Genomic DNA, 22,119 nt, shown 5'->3' with positions numbered 1-22,119 from the left:
TCTTGAATATTAAAATTCCATCAGTGCCACCTGTTGGCAAATTTGCTCCCATAAAGGTAGATCAGTAAAAGTGGGTCTATGATAATCTGACAGTGATTGTCCTCTCTGCTTCCTGACCTAAGATCTGCATGGTCATTTACTGCCATCCCAAAACAGCATACCTGCCATTCAGGTCAGATATCACTTCAGATTATGCATTCCCAGCAGTGGTTTTCACAACAAGTATATTCTCTTTAGTATGTTATATCAGAGTCTCAAAACACATTTTTGCAATTCTAATGAAATCTGCATTTATTCCATTCTAGACTCACACAGCTTTCTCACTGTGTAATCTAGTCAGCTTTATATACTTTACTAAACAGCCAGTATAGTCATGCTATAATACATGTTTTGCAGTTCTGAGTCTGGTTTGAATGGCTTAACAATATTGGGTCATGGTTTAATCAAGGTGATTCAAGAAGTGATGTGTAAATTAGAGGAGCCAAAATTTTAAACCCCTCTTGTTCTTAAGGCAACACTTATCTACTCCAATCATTCTTTTTTCTTTTTCTTGTAGAAAAAAAGTTCTTGCTCTTTTATACAGGCAAAGTCATTACATAAGATAATCAGTTGAAATTATAGATAGGACTTTCAAAATATGACATGTATATTTTACCAAGGTATAAAGTTTTACATTCCTTCAAAAGGTAAAATGGGATACAAATGTAGTAAAAGAAAGAAACAAACAAAAAATATAGAAAGAGTTCTTAAGATCATCATTGTGGCTATTTTCATAGCAACCTGGAGCTAACAGAATCGTGTTCCATTTTTGTTCTCCTGTTTCCATTCCATTTTTAATTAATATTTCTATGGGATTAAGGAATCTTCATGTAGAAACATCAACAATTCTGGAAAAAAAAAGACATGGATATTAGCCAAGATTATTTGCCAAAATATCACATTAGAACAACATTTTTAATGAATATAAAATTACTGAAGTCTTTTGTGCTGCTTAAAATATGTAGTAACTATAATTCATTTCTGTTTTAACTTTCATGTTTTGAACTGATTGAAAAGCATAGCAAATATTTAGCCATACTGTTAAAAAAGTGGTCAGCAAAGAAAAAAAAATCAGAAAATATTCCAGATAGTCAAGACAATAGAGACAAGAAAAGAATCATAGGGATCCCCGAGGGAATAACATATGAGGAACTGATAGAAGATATAAAACAATTTCAGTATTCCTGAAGACTTCTAAGTGGAGACTGACAATATACACTGAAAACGGAGATGGACTAGATCTCTGGAACTTCTAAGACATGTTCTCAGCAGACTATACCCAGTCAAAAATGTCTATTCCAATGCAAGGAATAACAGGACCAGATGGAAAGAAGTAAGACTCCTACTAAACTACTCCTCATGATATCAGCAGAAAAGGAGGTTTAGAGAATGTGAGGTATGTCCATATAGCAACAATCCTAACAATAATGTTGTATCCAGCATTTCTGAGTTTAAATACAGACAGATGTGCTTAAAAAGCCAAGGTGTAGCCTGAAACCTGCTGAAGGAAATATAGATTGCCTATAGGGAAAAACATTTGAAAGTGCAAGCTGAGAGCTCTGAAGAGGTAGAAACGCTACTTTTGCAGAAAAGAAGAAACAAAGCAAAGTCTAACAAAGAACACAGCAGGAAAGTATCTGTGAGTACCCATAGCACATGAAATAGAGTGAGAGAAAAGCTTGGCCCTCAAGAGTAGGATAACAACAACAACAAAAACTATAATTTTATGGTGAGATTGAAGGACACACAATCAGTTTTCAACACTAAAGAGCACAAGAAGAATGCAAGTCAAAAAGATTGAGTGTGAGGTTTGCACACATGCAGAGATTCAGCTCAAGCAAAGCTAAAGAAGAAAGGAATTCTGTTGTGAGAAAACAGAACATCTGCTCCAGAAACCCAAGGAGGTAGATGACTGAGCAGCTACTGAGACAACACGGGAAGAGGTGAGTGGCAGCAGCATTGCATGTGAGAAAGGAAAGTCAAGTCCAGCTAATAATTTTTATTCAAACTGTAGGGGGTCAGGTACAATGAAAACAAGTTATTGAACTAAATAAATAATAAAAAAATGATAATGACTCTAAGTACATATGAAAGGTGAAGGAAGTGGAACTACTGTACAAAATGAAATGGGTAAAAGCACAAGGGCAAGGCTGTTCAATCAATCAAGGGGAAAAAGATAAAACAAAGTAATCAGAAAGTGTAAACAGTTATTCATGCATCAAAACTACAAAAAGCTCATGTAATGCCTTGGAGAGTTCCACAAGCTGGATTCTCTCAACCAAAAATGGAAGACCTAACTACAACCACAAATTCATCGACAGCATTCTTTAAAGAAGCCATTATAATACACAAATTTTTAAATAGTGGTGGTATTGCCCTCATGCCCAGTTACTACCTGCAGACCATGGCCCCTAACGGTTTGTTCCCAGGAAAGCCATCACCCTGACACAAGCCCTAGTTATGGTTCTTTTTGCTGTTCTTCTTTCTTCAATAATTTATTTTCAATTTCACTGCTTAACTTTCTTCAATAATTCAGACTGTTATTGCAGTGTCTAAGTTATGCTTGTAGACCTTTACCATCTTAAGCTTCCCATTAGAGAATTGTCAACATTTTGTTGATTTTCCCATTCAATCCTTCATTAGTTTTGCCTTTAATTGCAGAACTGAGTCCCTCACTCAAACCATTATTTGTTTAATGTAGCATCTATTCTGTGCATCACCATTTCTAAACACATCCTCAACTTGATGGGGATAATATACAGCTAAGATACTGGACCTTTACCACAAAAAAAGAAACAGACAACTGTTGCCAGAGCCATGGCCTCAAGCTAAACGCCAAAAAGTGTATAGTCCCCCTTGCAAAAAACAGTGTCTACAAATTACCACATAGGTGGTAATCCAAATCACAGAACAGAAGATTAAATTAGGGGGGACCTGGTTGATAGGAATCTCCTCTCTCTCCCATCACCCACCAAAGTGGTTAGAAAAACATTTTATATAGCCCACCTAATCATGAAGGGATTCACATCTAGATCACCCATAATTGAGTACAATGCCCCTGTTGGGATACCCCTTACCAGACACTTGCAAACTGAAAGACCCCAAAGGTACCTCACCAAGAGGATCAAAGGGGCTCAAACAGATGCCATATGCTGCATATTTAAAAAAACTCAGCTCTACAGTGTGGCATACCCACCTGCTCAGAGGATCTGTGCCCCTGGACGATAAAGCCATGTCCAACCCGAATTAATTGAGACTTGAACCTCAGCACTGAAAAAAATATAGACATGCTGGAGAGACAGATTCATAACCCAGAGCTCCTCCACTCTGAATAAAATCCAGTCCCCAGGGTATCACTTCTGTGTCACTGTTAGACAGAGGCACAGTATACTAACCTCAAAAAAAAGCATAAAAAATTATTTTTAAAATGGGTAAAAGGTGTATACATCCAGTCTACTATCACTTAATAACCGAGCCATGCCATCTGGTCATCTTTCAATCTTGTTTTCCAACAGAACAGCCTTGCTCTGTTATGGAATGGCTGAACCGTTGTTTTGTTATTTATTTTATTACAATAGATCCCAACTACAAAATTGATGATGATAGTGGCAATATGTACAATTAGCTCTCTAAGAGTTTTAAGTACATGGTGGAAACACGAATGCTTCACTGACAAATGGTGTTAGGTGCCAAACTACAAAAAAAAAAAATGACTTAAAGAAGTGATATATTGCTTTCTCTCTTATTTCATTTTGTTAAAACATTTGTAATGCAATATGCATCTGTACTATTGCAAAACAATCTGTGTAACTTTGCAGGCCCTTATTTTTTTTTAATATAAAAGCAGATGAAAGGAAATGTATGAAATTTGTATTTGAAATAGAATGGATAACTTTCTCTATTTGATAAAGAAGGACTTAATTGCTTATGAATATTTAAGTCACACAAGGGTTTGGAGACAGGAAAACAAAAAGTCATAACCTACAATTAAATGTACTTCAAAGAAACAGCTGCCCAGAACTGTTAAAATAAGTATTCATTAATATACAAGAAGTTAATAGATGATTATTGGTAGTTAGTCTACATCTATTGTTCCTCAGTGTGGGGATGAGCTAATCTAATGTAATCTGGTGTAATGCAACAACATGTTTTTTTTATTTGTAAAAGAAATGACATAATCTGATGTTCTCTGGTTTCTGTATACCAGTGATAAGCTAAACTGAATGCATATCTGGATATAAAACCAGGGAACAGTTTTTCCTTGTCTTGTCTTAGTCTTGCTTGGGACATATGTGAATGTTTATTTGTTAATTCTAACCTTCACTAATTTAGAATAGTTAGGGCCACTATTTCTTTAGTAAGAGAGAAATAGCTTAGTTATTTAAATTTAGATCATAGTTTTCTGTACATTTTCTCTATAATGTACTGCAATTTTCATATTCACTAAATACTGTTTGCTCTTTGCATATTTTATCTCTATTAGACTGCATTTCCTTATTGTTTAAGTAAAACCTTTATTCATCTGTATACATCTTATGGCTGGTGTTTTTATTTATATATGCATTGTTGCTATTCATTATCTGAGAAGAGGGCTATTGTTATTTAGCAATGTAGATTGGCAAAGCTGCAGTTTCTACCTCCATTTAGCTACTGAAGAAAGATATTAATTTTTTGCAGTTTATATTTTGCTAAATTAGGAGTAGCAAGTAAATAGGGTATGTGGTCTCTTGCCATAGCCACAGTGGTGCCAGTACTAAAATGCCAGAAAGGAAGTTGTGGGAAACTAAAGAATTCTGCCAGCCTTTCCTGGGAATTATGCATGTGTGTGTGTGTGTGTGTGTGTGTGTGTGTGTGTGTGTGTGTGTGTGTGTGAAAATAAGCATGTATTTACAAAGCAATTACCATAACTAAGGTGAACTACAGGATATGCTGCCTCACAGAGAGAGTGGTGATAAAAATATAAGTGATTAATGAATAGTCACAGTGTGAGTGTGGATGTCAGAAGCCTCTATCCATGACAGTAGTACATATTGCCTGTATGCTTTTGCTGCTTTATGAAATGGTTATTGAATAAGACTTAGATGCACTTTTCTTTTTAACTTGCTGGATAATTATATTTTGACTGAAAACATCATCCCTCTGGTAGCCATCAGGTATATTTGTGACAGTGGAAGAGATCTTGAGTACATAGACCTTGTCTCTCCTACTCCTGGCTGGTAGATTGGTTGGCAATGGAGGAATTCAACTTCCTATGAATGCCAGTCATCTGTCACATATCTGTGGTAGTGCTAGTCCCACCTGTGACAGCTGGTTGCTGTGGTGTCACCTATAGCAGGAATACTGGAGATTGTATACAGCACACAAGTAAACATGTATAACTGGACGTTTACTTAAAGCAGGTGGTTATCTAGTCTTTAAAGTGTTGGTGTGAATAAGCCTATCTGCACAGCATACTGAGTGACACATTTGGTTCTTCTGTGAAACAGATACTGCTGAATGTTGCCATATAGTGTAAGACTGCCTAGCAAGGGCAGGGAGTATTAATGACATAAGAAAATGTTTCCATAGTCATCTTTTTCATCATCACTATTTTCATGGGAAGGCAACAGTATATTATGCCATTTGACTGTCATGGTTCCTTAAAAATTAAGTTAATAAGTGTCTTGACGGTTGGCATATTGTTTACAGACAGCAGCAGCCTCTGAAGATTGTGGAAACAAATGTCTTTCTGTAATTGACGTCTGGACCAGAAGCATTACAAATCCTCTCTCAAAACATGTATCCTGGTAGCTGAACTACATTGATTTTTGCTCAGCAAATCTGAAATGTTTTCCTGGCATACTAATGTTGAATTTACTGATGTGTTATAATGCCTTTCATTAAATCACTCAGAGTGAAATCTGCTTTTACAAACTCTCTGATGCTTTGTGGCACATTTTTTCAGGTTATTATCTCACATCATATCCCACACCTGTCTGTTATCATGCAGTGTAGCAGGAGAAAGAAGAATGAGCAGAAACAAATCAGAAAAATAAGATCATATTTAAAGGCTGACGTGTACAACTATCTGAGCCTTGGAATTCCAATCTACAGAATTATTGGTAAATTGCATAAAAATGCAAAGTGTTTTTCTTATTTTAACATTGCAGTCACTTTAGGTTAATAGTAATTAGAGTATTGCAAGGAACAACTATCTGCACTGTCAGCAATGCACAGACAGAGAGAAACTGGCTGTCAAAAATCATTTTGATGTTTGGCCTGAGAGTTTACTAATGTGGGCTTCTGACATCACAACTGTAGTATCGTATGTATATATGAATGAAGGTTTATTACCATACAGGAAGAGGCAACTGTGAAGACCCTATTTACAATAATGTCCCTGGAGGACGATGTCTAAATGTTAATATATCATAAAAGTTCAATACATCTAGTACAATAACAACATACACAGACTTATTTATAAGGAATTGATGTAGGCATAGAGAAATTTATTTGCGAAGAGTTACACTGTGCTACAATAAGGCTGTAAATCTGTTTCCCAGCACTGACCAGATGTCATCAGCTGATTAATAATTCCACAAAATGATTGGTTATACATGGGCTGTCTGTGTATGTTGACAGTTCATGTTGCTGATTATGTAAAACTTGTTCATTTGCTGTATTGGTTGGAGATGTGAGATGTTACATGTCAGAATTACCACTTCTTTCCCTTATGTGACAAACTTGGAGGGTTTCCACTTTACATTAAATGTAGAAAAAAATAAAGTGTGGTTCGGTACTCCATGATGAACACAGATACTTTCTGAATATATCACTAATGCATTTTCACATAATGCTTTATCTTTTCACTTTATGCTTGCTATAACTTTTGCATGACCTAACACTTAGCCTGATTATTCTTCATTTGGACTTGCATTAAATGGTTTTGTATAATTTATTTATAAATATTACATATTGTTATTTTATTTATGGTTTACCAGTAACAATTGCAGCTGTAAAACAAACTGATTGTTAAATTTTACCATTGACAAGAGTCATTCAAGATGTAGCATTTGTTGATGATTTGTCATATAACTGCTAAAAAAAAGGAAAATGTGTTTGTGGAATTTCATTCCTGGAGAAGATTAAAATGGTCACTGATAGGTAGGGTTAATGCTATAAAGATGATGGCCTGCTGCATGATTTATTATATACTCCAACACATTCCAATACCACTTTCTATACCATATTTAAGGAAACTCACAAGTTAATTCTCATTTTTGTATGGAGTGGAAGAAGAATAAGACTTCCTAGGCAAGTGATGTATAAACAGATCAAAAGCAGAAGGTGGGGTATTACTTCATATGCTCATGTGTTCACAATGCAGAAAATTATAACATTCAATGACAAAGTATCCCCTTTGTGGGCAAGGCTGGTGAAAAAAAAAATCTAGGCAGTATTTGTTCATATGTTGCATTCTAGTTTTCTACTAGCCTATTTAAACATATTGCACACTGGCTGTGTCTCACAGTGAATATAAAGATTTTTGAAAGGAATAAAAAAAGAAACATGGGCACGGGAAAGAAAGAGAGATCTGACATGGTGCAATATTTATACAAAGGAAAATCCAAACTAATCAATGCAAAAAAGCAGCACCTAAGATATTTAGAAGAAATGCAGGCAAAGGCGCCCAGATAAGGAAAAGAAAGTCAATAAGAACCAACATGTTGCAAGTATGATTAAGACAAGAAGTGTCACTGTTAGATGAGTTGAGTACAGACAAGCGAACAGATCAACAAAATAAGTAGAAAGACATGATAAAAGCATTGTGCAATATTAGAACAGTCCAAAGGAAAACTCAGACTTCAAAAATGCAAAGCAATGAATTCAAATGAAAAGTTTTGGGGTTAAGACCCTTCTTCAGTGCATACTCAAAAGGCAAGACCAAACAGGACATTTTATATAATTTTACAGTTAAAGCACATGACACAACCCCCAATCCCATATCAAGAACAATTAAGCAATTAAAAATTCTCTAAAAACATTTTAAAGAGAAATTAAACTGATTTAATCATATGGCAATCACATTGCTTAGGAATGATATAGGTATCCCATACCCGGGATACATGAATGATCTGGCAGTACCCTTTACCAACATTAAATGGCAGGCTCCATAGGTGGAAGGATTTGGACAAATGAGGTGTACTGTGTGACACAGGTAGTTGAGGAAGTAGGTTGTATAGCTCCCTTTCTGCATCTTGCTAATATTTTTGTCCTGGATTGAGGTATTTTCAGATAATGCATTCCATCTCAACCATGGTTTTGAGACATATAATTACAAATTGGTCACCAACTATTTCCAATTTCCCTGGGTATTATTTATGGGGTAATGGGGAAAGCAGCATTTAAAAACATCCCAAATACAGAGTATGCTGTTAAAGATTATAGTACAATGCAAGTGGTCATGTTACAATCTGTAACTCACTATTAGAAAGCGGAAGAGTGCATGTGCCCAGTATGAACTGAATCATACCTGAAAGTATCACAGCTGTAACATCCAACCTCAGTATCAGGGCAACGTCACTTAACACTGACTTATGATGATTACTGGTCCTCTAAGAAAGTAAAGACTAAGGGTTTACATACACACACTCTCACACGGTAAGATGTGAGGGATGTGGGATACTTATCCAGACACTTGACATAAGCTGAGGTTATGCAAGTGGATAAAGCCATTTTGGGGTTATATGAGAGACAGAGAGAGAGAGAGAGAGAGAGACAGAGACGGATGTTAGCCTCTTTTCTTTATGTGCATGTCCTATATTAGGTACCAGTCTAATTATTTTATTAATTCCCTTCTTTCCATGGGTTAAGGTCTTGAAGAAAAGATTCTTTGTTCAGTTAGCAATAATAGGGAAACTGTGCATTGGTTCTAACCAGAAATCACCAAGGAGTCTGTCCATACAGAAGATGAGCCACTTTTTGTGTAAATACAACACATTAACAACAGGGGAAGTTTCTGAATCTGGCTTATGAGCTTCAGCCCCCACCCCCAATAAAAATGATAAAAATGAACTCTATTAAATATTAGAACGTTAAGTTTTCAATTTTTTTAGTGCCTGGCTCTGAAAAATCCATGCATGAGCAGAATTCTGTGGGAAGACAAGACCGAAAAACATGGCTTCATCTGTGCACTGGGCTGTTTTCAAAGCAGCCTGACAATCTTACTCTACCAAACTTTGGAGCCTTTTATCCTGCTGTTGAGGAGGTCACACTGGGCTAATGACATGCAACAAGCTTCTCTCTTGGCTGCTGTGTGAGGCAGCAAACTGCCTTTCCTTTTGGTCCAGACTGCCTCAGGTGACTGAAAAAGCCTGAGATTGAAAGTGAAAGGAATTAATTGTGGTATTGAGGAAGAATAAATATTTTTTTAAGTATAGTATCTTTTTTACATGAGGTATGCCTGCTAGTACTAGTGCATGTAGGAAGGTAGGTACAATCAAAGATCTGAGGTGTGCAGTCTTACAAGTGGCCCTAACTGATGGCTGCATGTGTGTGTGAAGGGGGAGGGGTAGAGATGCTCTCAACTGTCTCTGGTTTCACAGAATTTCTCTGATTCTTTGCCTCATGTTTTGGTCTGTTCCTCATAAAGTTTTTACTTGTTTTGGCAAATCAGTAAGGATTGTAGTCACTAAATGAAAACAGACATTCAATTTCAGGCTTAACAGCTTTTAAAGAGCATGTCAATGACACGCCTGTTATTCTAGCAAGTTTCTTATTACATTGAGAAAGTACCTGTTCTTGAATTTTGTCCTTTGTCCACCATTAGTTTTAGCTTTCTCCATGATTCTTGAGTTAAGAGGTTGAGAGGAATGCTAGGGTTGTATACTGTATTCTGTCATCAGTAAGTTGAGTGGATAAATACCCAAGTGGCAGTTATTTATATATTTATGAATGAATGAGTAGATACATAAATACCTGAGTAGCAGGTAATTATTCATTTATTTATTCTTTCATTCAATGCATTCAAACATCTGAGGTGTATTGTCAACATCATGCAAGTGTCTTTAATTGATGGCCATATCTCTCCGTAAACTTAAAACTTCACTTCCTATCCTCAACCCTAAAGACCCCGATTGCTCCCTAAACCTGGAACTCCAACTCCTCAGAAAATCTAAATTCCCCCAATCTCTCCCAAACCCTATAACTCAATCCCTACTCCCTAAACCAAAATCCTGCTCCCTAAACTTAAATCTCCTTTCCAATCTATACCCTAAGCTTTACTCCCTACCCTTTTCTACTCCCTCACTACAGCTAATGCTACACTTATCTTGCTCAGCCAGATAATGTGTTTGTGTAATATGGAGTAGCTGCTTCCTGAAACTCATAGTCAAGTTTGTATGCATCTGAAACTTATAGTCAAGTTTGTATGCATGCAACAGCCTGAACAAGTTACAAAATGCTGAAGTCACAGACTTTAATTCAGCAGACACAAACGTTTACATGGCAACCGATTTTTTTTACATCATCCATAATGTTTATTAGATTATATGAGGCAGAACTATTATACAATGTTGAACAATCCTTCTAGACACAACTTTCTTCTAAACAACAATATAAGTTCACTTTGACCAAATTTACCCATTTTAATGAGCTGCACCCCCAAGATATTTAAAACTTAAATTGAGATTACTGCAACTTAGTAGGAAGGAAAAATCTACACATCCAGTAAACTCCTACCTCGTTCAATGTTATTTCAGTAGTTCAGCAAAATTAGAATTTCACTACTTCACTGCCAAATAAATAACCAGCTAACTTCAAAATGATCCTGGAAAGGCATAAATGAAAGCAGTTTTAAGGTAACAGTGCTGTGTCTGTATCAAATATGTTCAAGATGTTCTTGTTTAGTCAACAATGGTGTTATCTAACAATGATACATTTGTTATGGTTCATGTATTTATATGTCAAACAACTAGATTTTTGCTGATGATGCTAGACATACAGTAAGCAGTAGGCAAAAAGAGAGAAAAGAAGAGACGACATTATTTAGTGCAGTGGTGCAGTGGTAGCATTGTCACCTCCCAGCAAGAGGTTCTCAAGTTTGATTCTTGGCTGGGGTGCCTTCTGTGTGGAGTCTGCATGTCCTCCCTGCATTCATGTGGGTTTTCTCTGGGTGCTCAGGTTTCCTCCCACATCACAAAGACATGCATCTAGAGCATTTCTTGCTGGGCCTCTGGTGAAAATTGGCTTTGTTCCAAGCTGGACTTTCCCCGTTAAATAAATAACTAAGGTGTTTTTAATAGTAACAGTAAAGTGTCCACAAGAATGTGAACAAATCTTAAAGCAAGTCAGGGCAAAGGACCTTAAAATAAATCTTAGCGTCTAATACAGTATATCTGTAGATAATTCATTTTTTCCATACAAAGGATGCCTGCATATGCTTTGATTGCAGCACTGGAGAGTACTCAGTGATAATAAATTGTTCTGTGCACCCAGATACTGAGATATATGTTAAAATCTGTAGTCCTGTTACTGTAAGTTACCAGGTAAATTTCTAGTTCTAATGCACTTGGCTAGCTAAATTTGGCATTAAATTTATGTAAAACGAAGAAAAGGTTCCAAGTCACCAGTGAGAAGAATCTTTGAATCTTTATTATAAATCCAACAACAGATGAGGATGAGACTTCTTCAGATAAAACTATACCAGTGCTACTCTTATTATATATACTACCATCAATTACCTTAATTACATATTGATTAAAGTGTTCATCTTTTTACATAGGAAAAACTGAGAGGGCACTGAAAGATAGAATATATGAACACATTAATGATATTAGGATTAGGAAAGAAACCAGTCCTCTATATAAACATTTAGTTCTTTGTACTTCATGTAGTTTTAAATTTGGGATCATTGACTTGGTTAAGAATAACCCCAGAGGGGGCGATATGAAGAATGTATTACTTAACAGGGAACTGAGATGGCAACTGAGGCTCAAGGCTAATGTTTCCCCAGGCCTCAATGAGTACATTAGTATAAAAGCTATTTTAGCAGAGAGAGCTGGAAAAGTGTGATTGATTTTATATATGTTGTCGTTGTAACAATGCTTTAGTTGGAACGGTTTAAAATAAATACAAAAGATTCATTATATATTGCATTATTTTACATTTGTATTTTAAGACAATGCCCACATATATATGTGGGGACACATGACTATTTAAATATTTGAATATTTAATTATTGCATTTATTATTTTATTATATACTTTTTATATTTATTTATACAATTGATTATAAATTTTTGGCAGTGATGTTGTTTGGCACACTACCTTAATAATTTAAGTATGTTATACGCCATTTGTTGGTGGTGCTTTAAATTTTAATTAGATTTTAATCAATATGTAATTAAGGTAATTGATGGTACTATATATAATAAGAGTAGCACTGGTATAGTTTTATCTGAAGAAGTCTCATCCTGAGACGAAAGCGCTCATCTGTTGTTGGATTTATAATAAAGAACGCTAGGGTATAATCTTAATATTAGGAGCAGGTGGAGTACTCATGCATTATTTAAGGATATTCAATACTGATAATAAATTCAAATGTATATTTCAGATACTAGGGTCAGTTTTAACTGATGAAGTGCTCATTGAAATAAAGCTGCTATTGTAATCTGAGCAGGGACATTGGGTAATTAATAAATGTTCTATTAAGTCACAATTAAGAAAGTCTGAGAAGACATATCAAGTACACAGCTATTTTACTTGTGACAGAAAAATGTTGTTTATTCAACAACCTGTGTGAACTGGTCCAGTTTCTATATAGGGAAACCATCAAGAAACTGTAGCAAATACTTTGGCAATCTATGTATATGTCATTAATTGAAAAAATATAAGAAATGTGTTATTTAAACATTCTCAAAACTGTGCAGATTTAGAAGAAGTTACAGTGGATATAAAAGGGTTAATAGAAACTGCAGATTACAATATAAAGAATTAATATATCAAACAGTTCTGACATTTGCTGGACAGAGACAATGTATGACTGAATATTTAAATATGAAAAGCGTATTAAATTTATATTTACTAAGATACAAGTGATGTTACTGTTCAGCTGAAAAGATCTTTACTTTAAATAAATGAAGTTTGGCAACAAACTAAGTTGTCCCGGGACATCTTCATGGAGGGGTTAGGTTAATATTAGGGGGAGTTAAGTGGGTTGGGGAGGTAAAAGGGTTAAGTGGAGGCAGAGATGGTTGGGAGTAAATGAGAAAACAATGGGGAGGGGCTTAAGAGGTTTAGTCTAGTGTAGTTGGGTTAAGCAATCACATTTTGGCGTGAACTTGCTACAGCAAGTGCTACGTCCATGACGACCTGTAGGTACTTCAGTTACAGGTAAGTCTGGGGATATTAGTGGCAGGTTTGGTGGAGCTAGAGTAGTATATATATATATATATATATATATATATATATATATATATATATATATACACATATGTATATATATATATATATATATATATATTTTTCTCTCTCTCTCTTCAAAACTTGAGAATTAAGGTGCTTGGTAGTTATGGGGGTGATCACTTTGTCATTTTCGAGGTTGGGTATGTATTTGGGCGCATTGTCAAATTTTGCATGGTGGAGAGACTTGGTGCCGTGTTTGCATGGGGGTCGGAGTTAGAAAGCATTGCAGTGGTGAGAGTACAAGTGATTTATTGCATGGATGGTTATGTAGTCTGGAATGGTGTGGTAGCTCTGGTTTTCCTCTGTGAAATGACAGTCGTTGCCCATCATTTGTGGTTTTGGTCTCCTAGTGATCGATGGTGGTGATGGAGCAGTTAATGGCAGCGCGTTATGGTTTTTGAGGTTTCCCACATAGCCCCTCACTTATTATTGGCCTCACTTATTATTGGTTTCACTACCAGTTGTTATGTTTAAGGCGCTATTGCTACTTGCCAGTTTTCCTTTGTGGTGTGGTCATGGAGTAGCTGTGTCTCAGGTTGGCTGCAATCTGTTCCAAGTTGTGGCCTAAGGTAAAGTTCTGCCACTCTAGACAGCTTTGGCTGCCAGTTGTAGTCATTGGAGGATTTAGGTCAGGGCTTTTTCGGAGAGGTGGTGATGCATGGTAGCTTGGGGCGTGTGGCTTCATGAATTGTGAGCCATTGTCTTTGCGTAGTTCAGATGGTCCTTTGGGGCTGTTTCTGGCTGACTGTCATGTTGGTGATGTTTGTGGTGAGGTACTTGCTGGTTGTGCTTCCCGTTGACTGGGAGGAGTGGGGAGTTTTTGCATTCGGCAGTTTTGCAGCATGGGAAATTGTGGTTGAAGGATCATGTCTGCTTTTCCAGTTGTTGGATTGCTTTTTGTGAGATTTGGAGGTGTGTGTGAGTGATGGCCTGGGGTGGCGCATGCTGGCAATAAAAATAGTATTTAAAAAAAAAAAAAAAAAAAAAAAAAAGCCTGGCCTCCATAGTGCAGTCTTTTCTTCACAACAGTGTGGAATATTACGTTGTTTTTGGCTGATGTGAATCAATGCTGTTTGTCAACAGCATTCCTGTTGCAAGCAATACCTTTCTATTTTCTTCAGTATCGCCAACACTATGACCTTCCCTTCACCAAGTGCACTGAAATTCAATACACCAGGTGAGGGAGGATGCTGGGCCATTGGGGGGGGGGGGCGGTTATATTCTGCTAAGAATATTAGGGTAGCATCTTATAATATTTAAATATTCACTTGTGCCGCTCAGAAGCTGAAGTAGATAATTGTGAAGCTAGTGTTGGTCTGTTGCAAGGAATGGAATTGTATAATTATTATTTAATACAGGGAGAGGAGCGTCTTGGTCATGAAACAGCTTTAGTTGATCAGTGGGTTTCTAGCTAAAGAGGATGCCTTTTCATGGGCTGGAAACTTTGTTGACTCACAATAGCACACCATGCAGGCTCAGTGAGCACCCAGCTCAGATGTTAGTTAAAAAAAAAAAAACAGGATTCATAGGACAGAAATTAGCTACATGGGGAAAGGATGAGTGGTACAGATGCTAACTCATTAACATCGGCGAGTACTCTTTTACTCACAAGCATCCAAACGTGTGTCAGACCCGCTTTCAGTGTAGAATTTGAAGGTCCATGACCTTGCAAAGGCCTCGAAAGGAAGTGTGATGCTCCTATTGAGATGCGGGTGAAAAGTCCTTTCAGGCTTCATTTCTTTCGGAACATTCATGCTACAGTTAAGGGTTTGGTGTAATAGTTAAAGATCTTCACTTCATAGGTACAAGACAAAGGGTTTGATTCTGATCAGTGATCTGCATGCTATTAGTTTCAAAGTCTGTGTGGGCATAATTGTAAAGACTAATTTGTGGTTTTCTAGCGAATCACTGAGATGATCTGAGGCGAGACGCCTACAGGTGGTGGCGTACATTTGAGTTTCCGAATTTGCAACTTTTGGAGGCCAGCACAAGCCCTGGTTCTCTAGTAGCTTTTAAGTATAGAGGAATAGGTGAAATCTGTCCCTGGAGTAGTTTGTCCCTGTAGTGGTTCGGGTGTAGGGAAAGGAAGCAATAACGGTCATATCCCTTCAGAAATCCATGTTGCCGGTAACCTGTTTTACACATTTTGAGTTTCTGTAGGGCACTGGTCTCTCACTATTCATGGGTTGGCTAGATTTCTTGCTCTAAGAGGTTGCATGGCATGCTCTCGTATTGTTGGCACAGCTGTGCTATAGCACAAGTGTAGGGCAGCCCTGAAATTCCAGCAGTTAACCTTAACACATATCTCTCAACTATACATATTTCTGCAGAGTGGCCGGATTTTGTCTCATATTTGGTATGTTTTTGGTAGAGTGGTGGCTTTCTGGCAAATCACTGAGGGTCGAAGTCAGAAAATGGTGACAGTCATTTGGCTTTCACACTTTATACCTTTAAGAAATTCATGCTAGTGCAATATTTGTTGTTCTGTCAATTTTCTAAAGTTTGTAGGAGTATCATTTTTTTTTTTTGGCCTTTGTACTCCATGGTTGAGGGCTTCGTCAGGATTTCTTGCTTTGGCTAGGAGAGGTTTTTGTCTTACCTTTGAAATTTTAGCCCTAATACTATTGCAGTCCCTTTGCCATGCTGTATCAACTGCGTCATGGTTGCAGCATCTCTGGGTTTTGGTTGATGTTTGGGCCGCTTGCTTAACATGGTGAACTTGGAATAGATCAAGGAGAGTTGTATTCCGAAAGGGGTTCTGCCATTCATTAAAAGCCAGAATCCATTCAAAATCATCTGTCTGCTTTTTATGTTTATACAGAGTGATGTGTTAGTCTTTGTACTCCTGTGGGGTCATTGTCCTGCTTTACTTAAAGTCTTGGTTGGGCATTTTCCTCGGTGTAATAGAGAGGGATGACTGACATGCATTTTATTGTTATCGGCAATAAGTGGTCATTGTGGCCTGAGGTGGCTGGTGAGGCAATTTTAGCTCATTATTTAGTTTTTTATTTCTTTTTCTCATAACTGACAGATAATTCAATGTAGAAATTAACAAGGGGGGGGGGTCATAGTGACAAAGTATTGTTGCAGAGAATCTAGTTATAGGGTTTTGGGAAACTGTTTTGTTTTAATTTTCATTTTGTAAAGTAAAGGTACTTATTCTGTTTTGTTTTGTTGCAGCCTGTCGAGGAATAGATTTTGAGTAGACATTGATTGATGACCTGAATTGAAGGAGCTCCGAAACTTATGGAGGCTGTTCAGTGGAGGTCTCTGTTCCTTGATTAGTGCGCAATGAGGTCACAGATGTGGGAGTGTGCAATAGTGAGCAGTGCCTTGTCGGAACTGGTTTGGAAGATGGTGGTGTGCCGAGTACCAGGGGTGGCGATACAGTGAATTCACAGAGGATGGAAGCAGTAGCGAGCAAAGATGATACACATGGGGAGCTCAAGGTGGCAACAGTTATTGACTGAAATTGCTGAAGGGCAGAAGGCATCACGTGGTGGCTTGAAAGGGGATCTGAAATGTAACGTTTGTGATAGGTCGGATGTGTTGCCACCTGAATGGGGCTCAAAGTGGGTCTGAGTAATCACCTTATTAAGACATATTAGAGCTCTGTGTTCAATTAGTGGGAGCTGATTATTGTATTGGAATAGGGGGCAAGTAAGGAAGAGGTAGGTGGGGGGGCCAAGGGGGTAATGGGTGGGGACGGTTATGGAGAGTGTGGAGATCCCACAGGGTGAGTAGTCACGACATTCATAGGAGAGCAGGGCTTATTAGGCTAAACTCCTATGGCTCTTGCAAGCCAGTGAAGTTCAACCCTTGCTTTCCTAAGAACCTTGGGGTGGTTGTATTTACTCATTCAGTGGTTGAACCATATTTAGGGGAGGACCAATGAGGTGTTTGATAGGATGCTGGAGTTTGTTCCTAACGGGTGGTGTCTTTGGGGTGATAAATTTGTCCCTTGAGTAGGTAGTGTTAATGTTACATAACAGTTTAAGGGTTTACAGAATACCACAAGGATCATTTCACTTGGTGTTTGGGTCAGTTTTGTGAGTAGAGTTTATAGAAGCATGGTAGGTAGGCAGTTGGTGGGGTAGTTTTAAAACTGGGTGCATTGTTACAGGGGAGTCAGAAAGTTTAAAGGAAGCTTGGTTGCAGGATAAGGCTCCGGTAGGACAGGTCTTAATTGCCTACTATTGGTATAAGTAATATAAGGAAAGAGCTCTCCAGGGGAAAGGGCAGGGCCAAACAGGGGTTAAGAATGGTTTGGTAATGAGTGAATTGGGGGTTTATGGCTGGGTATGTAGAGTATTTTGTTGCTGAGCATAGGCGGGTTTTCGGGAACTAGGTCAAGGGGTGCTGGTTTTCTGCCAGCTAAGGTAGGACATTAAAGTTGGAGTTAGACTGTTCCCTATGGTAATGGAGTTGTTGCACATATAGAACTGGGTAGTGGGTGGGCTAAGGTGATATGCTACAGTTAACAGGGTCTTGGGTGTGAGACTTGCTACTAGTTGTTTGACTGGGTGCTGTCTTGAGTTCAAAGGGTTATAGTTTGTGGTTTTGTTGTGGTTATAGGCTGTCAATATATTCAGGTTGAGCCACAATTTCAGCTTTGAAGGCAGCAGGCTAAAAGGGTATGTGTTCTCTTGGTGTGGATGTTCCAGTGTTACAATGGGGTCATGGTAATCCTACTTTATTTAGTTTCATTGGGGAGTGTTTCAGTGATGGCATGGCAAAGGGGTTTATGACGGGATTCTAAGGTGCTTTACACATGATGGCTACATCAAATGATGTATGGCTTGACCCTTCCCTTTATGGGAAGTGGATTGAATAATTTTGGGTAGAAGGGAAAGCGAACAGCCTAGTCAGGCTGGTTGGTGGAGAAGACGGATAGGCTTGCCCTCTTCTTTTCCCCCTCTGATGTCTGGATGTTCATTTCAAGGATCTGGAGAAAGGAAATGAGTATTTGGAGGAAGCTTGCTGAATAGATAAGCAAGCTGAGGTAAGGATGGTGCTTATTTGGTGGAAATTAATTCAATGGATGGTGTATGAAGTGAGTTGCGATGCTGCTTCATAAGTAAAGTAAGCGAGCAGAGGTATGGACCCTGCTTGCTGGGCAGGGTGAGTATGTACGCTGCCCTGATTAACATTATAATGAATGGTATATGAAGTGAGATGGGATGCTGCTTCATAAGTAAAGTAAGTGAGTAGAGGTATGGACGCTGCTTACTGGGGCAGGGTGAGTAGGTACACTGCCCTGATTAACATTGCAAGGATGTTATGCTGTATTTAGAATCAATTATATTATGAATAGTTGTAATTAATAAAGTTGGTGATCAAAGCTATGTTATGGAAATTTAATAAAGGTTGTCAAATGTCATTTGGTGTGATGTGTGTTACTGAAGGGGACCGGGACAAAAGGTGTTATTATTGATTTATTATTTCTCAAGTTGTCCTCATACATGCTAGATGAAAGTGCTTAACTTGTTTTTGAATAAAAGCTCAATACATGAGTTTTGAAGTGGTGGTGGTGTTTTGAGGTCTATATTGGGTATGTGTGTGTGTGTGAGTGAAAACATTGAGACCATAAAAATAAAATGTTACAAACTCGAACATTTAAAACACATTAATGAAATATATAACATTGAGACTAAAGGATGTAGAATACATAGCAGCCGAACTAAATCAATTTTTGATGCTCTTGCATATCACCACATGTATCCACCAATGATAATAATGTATTACTAACACTTCTGTCCCTTTCTGGCTTCTTGCCAGTTGGTATACATTTCCTTAGCAACCAAGAATGCCCATCCCAATATCAGCCCACTTTTTAACATGTATTTGTGTGACTCTACAACAGATTTCATTTTTAATGGTAAGCTTTCAAAATAACCACACATTGAAGACATCATTTGTTGCTGTTCATGTCTAAAGACTTCTTTTTTTGCCATTTTATGTTCTTTTTATCCACCCCTTTTGTAATCTAGTTTTAATTACCTTTCTTAAACTACCTTGATGAAGTTTCTTTGCAGAAGTGGGCCTCAGAGGCATTTCACAGTATCCGTCTTCCCACCTACTTACACTGTGTAAAAATAATGTTTGCGTAACGCTGTCTTTTGCTATATATTTCATCTTCCTCTTAAACCTCATATTTACCCTATATTTTCCTTGCCTTTCTCAGATCTTAAACTTTGATTGAACTATATATTTATTAAACTACTTTTGCTTGGGCCCACATAGTGTACAATAAAACAACATGACACAAATAGAAAATAATAAAAACATAAGATAATACACGAGTAAGATAAAGGCATGTGTAGGTTATACTACAAAACAACAGATAGATAAAATAATAAAATTAGTTATATACAAGCTAAAAAATGTATTTAGTTTACGAGTACACAAGATTGATTGCTAGTGTCGCTGAATTTGTATCTCCTCTCCAGCTGCGAGGTGTTGCTAAGAGGCTTGCTTTCCCTGATGCATAGCTCTTGCACTGATTCTCAGATGACACACTTTTGATGATTCATCCATTGTATGTCCTTTGTCAGCTTTACATACTGACTTGCAGTTAATCCTAGTTTTAAACCTACTACTTATTTTGACTTTGAAGTTGGCCAGTCCCAATTCCAAACCTACCAGTTTCCCAGTAGTAGCCATTTCTTGTGTTCCTCTGAGACACTTTAACTACTATGACATGCCTTGACCATCCACTGAGCTTATTAGTGAACCACTGTTAAATTTACCTCCAGGCAAGATGGCATGATTTATTCTTCTGTGCATGGTTGCGATACTTGTTTTGTTGAAGTCTAAGCAGATATCTATGGCCCCTTTATCCTATTATTTTGATAAGCAAGTTAAAGAAATGCATTATTTTTATGTGAAAAACCCATCTTTGCTATGACTATATGATGCATTTTATTTTGCATTCCCACTCCCCAGATGTTTCCATTTGAATAAGGCTTCACCCGCAAGACCATTGTCAGTTCTGGTGGAAGCAGTACCAGTAGATTAGTTCTTAATCTCTCAGGCCTACTATGATGTGGTAGCCTTCACAGTTAAGGATTCAACACTGCATTATGACTTTCTGAATGCCAGGACAAATATTTTTTGAGTTCTAAAACACCCTGAAGCAGACTGATAGCCTTTACATAAAGAAAACGTTAGTAAACTGTTATTTAACACAGATGTGCTAAACTGTATTGCTAGAGAAACTGAAACAACTTCTTCTTTTGGCTTTTCCCGGTTAAAGGTCGCCACAGTGGATCACCTATCTGCTCATGATTGGCAGTGGAATTTTACAGTGTGAAGTTGCCAGGCAGGTGCCCATCCTTCCACAGAAGGCACATTCACACCTAGGGCCAATTTAGAGTGTCCAATCCACCAACAGCATGTCTTTGGGATGTGAAAGGAAACCAGAGCACCCGGAGGAAACCCACGCGACCACATGAAGACTCCGCACAGAAGACACCACAGCCAAGGATCAAACCAGGGAACCTCTTGCTGTGCAGTGACAATGCTAACCACTGCACCACTGTGGCCACCTGCTAGAGAAACTGAAACTGCATATACTAAAATAATTGACTCAGTACCAGATTAAAAAAAATACTTGGTGTTAGTCACTATTTTCAAGTGCAGGTGATTCAGCTATATTTTTAAACTCATTTTCCTAGTAGCATGATTGACTGAGTAGTGCAAAGGATATGGATTGTGATGGAGTAATGCTCTTTAAAGTGTAAGCTTGCCATTTTAAAATATCTACTTAGGCTTTGTACCTATGAGGTAGGATATTCGAATCTGGGGTTCAGAAAAGCATAGTCATTGATACTCATATTTTGAAAATGGAATTCAGATATATATATTGTTTTTGTATATCCAAGAAGGTAATTTACTTCATCTAAGCTAGTCTTTTCTTGGACGCATTCAAGCTGATCTAGTTATGATTTACAGTGTACCAAACCTAATGTTATAGAGCTTCCACATGGCCCCCTGATGAGAATTTTCTGTACTCATTACCTGATTTATGAAGTTATAAATAACAATAACAGTTCTATGTTAGAGGGCTTTTGTCGAATTCATTGATTTGCATTTATTCATTTTATTTTGTGATTGTCCTCTCACTTAGTCTAAATACTTCTCTGGCAAGCGTATTCATGAAATCATGACCTAGATACTACACAAGTGTCAAAAGATGTAACACAGGAGTCAATAATGTAAGTAACTTGGGAATCCCTGGAGTGAAGACAATTTAAGCCATTTAAGCAATGCAGAAAGGAGCTTCTGACTTGCATCTCTTTCTGCATCTCCTAAACTGGACCTCAGTCCACTGTGCTATATGTTATTAAAAAGAAAAAATATAAACTTCTTGCAAAATACATTATGGATATTTTTTATGCTTGTTTTATAAATAACAGAATTTTTTTGCTTTCAAATATATTTCATAGTATGACTCTACATTAGTGTGCCGGTAGCTGGAGTGATGGGCGATGAGTTCATAAAAGGAGGTGTGCAGAGTCTAATCAGTCAGTGGCCTGAAGGGATGGATGTTGCTTGGATGGAGTGATGTACAAGGTGGGCCCAGAGGGATGAGGTGCAGAGTTGCAGCACCTGTAGACCAGAGGGATGTTGACTCAAC

General features: G+C 37.6%; 1 protein-coding gene across 1 annotated transcript in view; it reads right to left on the bottom strand.

Moving 5' to 3' along the window:
* Nucleotides 1-819: 819 nt before the first annotated feature.
* The window catches only part of LOC122804411 (putative N-acetylated-alpha-linked acidic dipeptidase), a 2,922,358-nt gene continuing 2,901,058 nt past the window's right edge, over nucleotides 820-22,119 (bottom strand). Inside the window, exon 18 of the mRNA XM_044074242.1 lies at nucleotides 820-887. The gene's annotated coding sequence lies outside the window, so the exon portion shown is untranslated. The remainder of the gene's footprint in view (nucleotides 888-22,119) is intronic.

Source organism: Protopterus annectens, chromosome 6.part0 (assembly GCF_019279795.1).
Source record: "Protopterus annectens isolate FY-2018-M chromosome 6.part0, PAN1.0, whole genome shotgun sequence".
NCBI classification, from domain to species: Eukaryota; Metazoa; Chordata; order Ceratodontiformes; family Protopteridae; genus Protopterus; species Protopterus annectens.
This window is presented reverse-complemented; position numbering and strand designations above follow the sequence as displayed.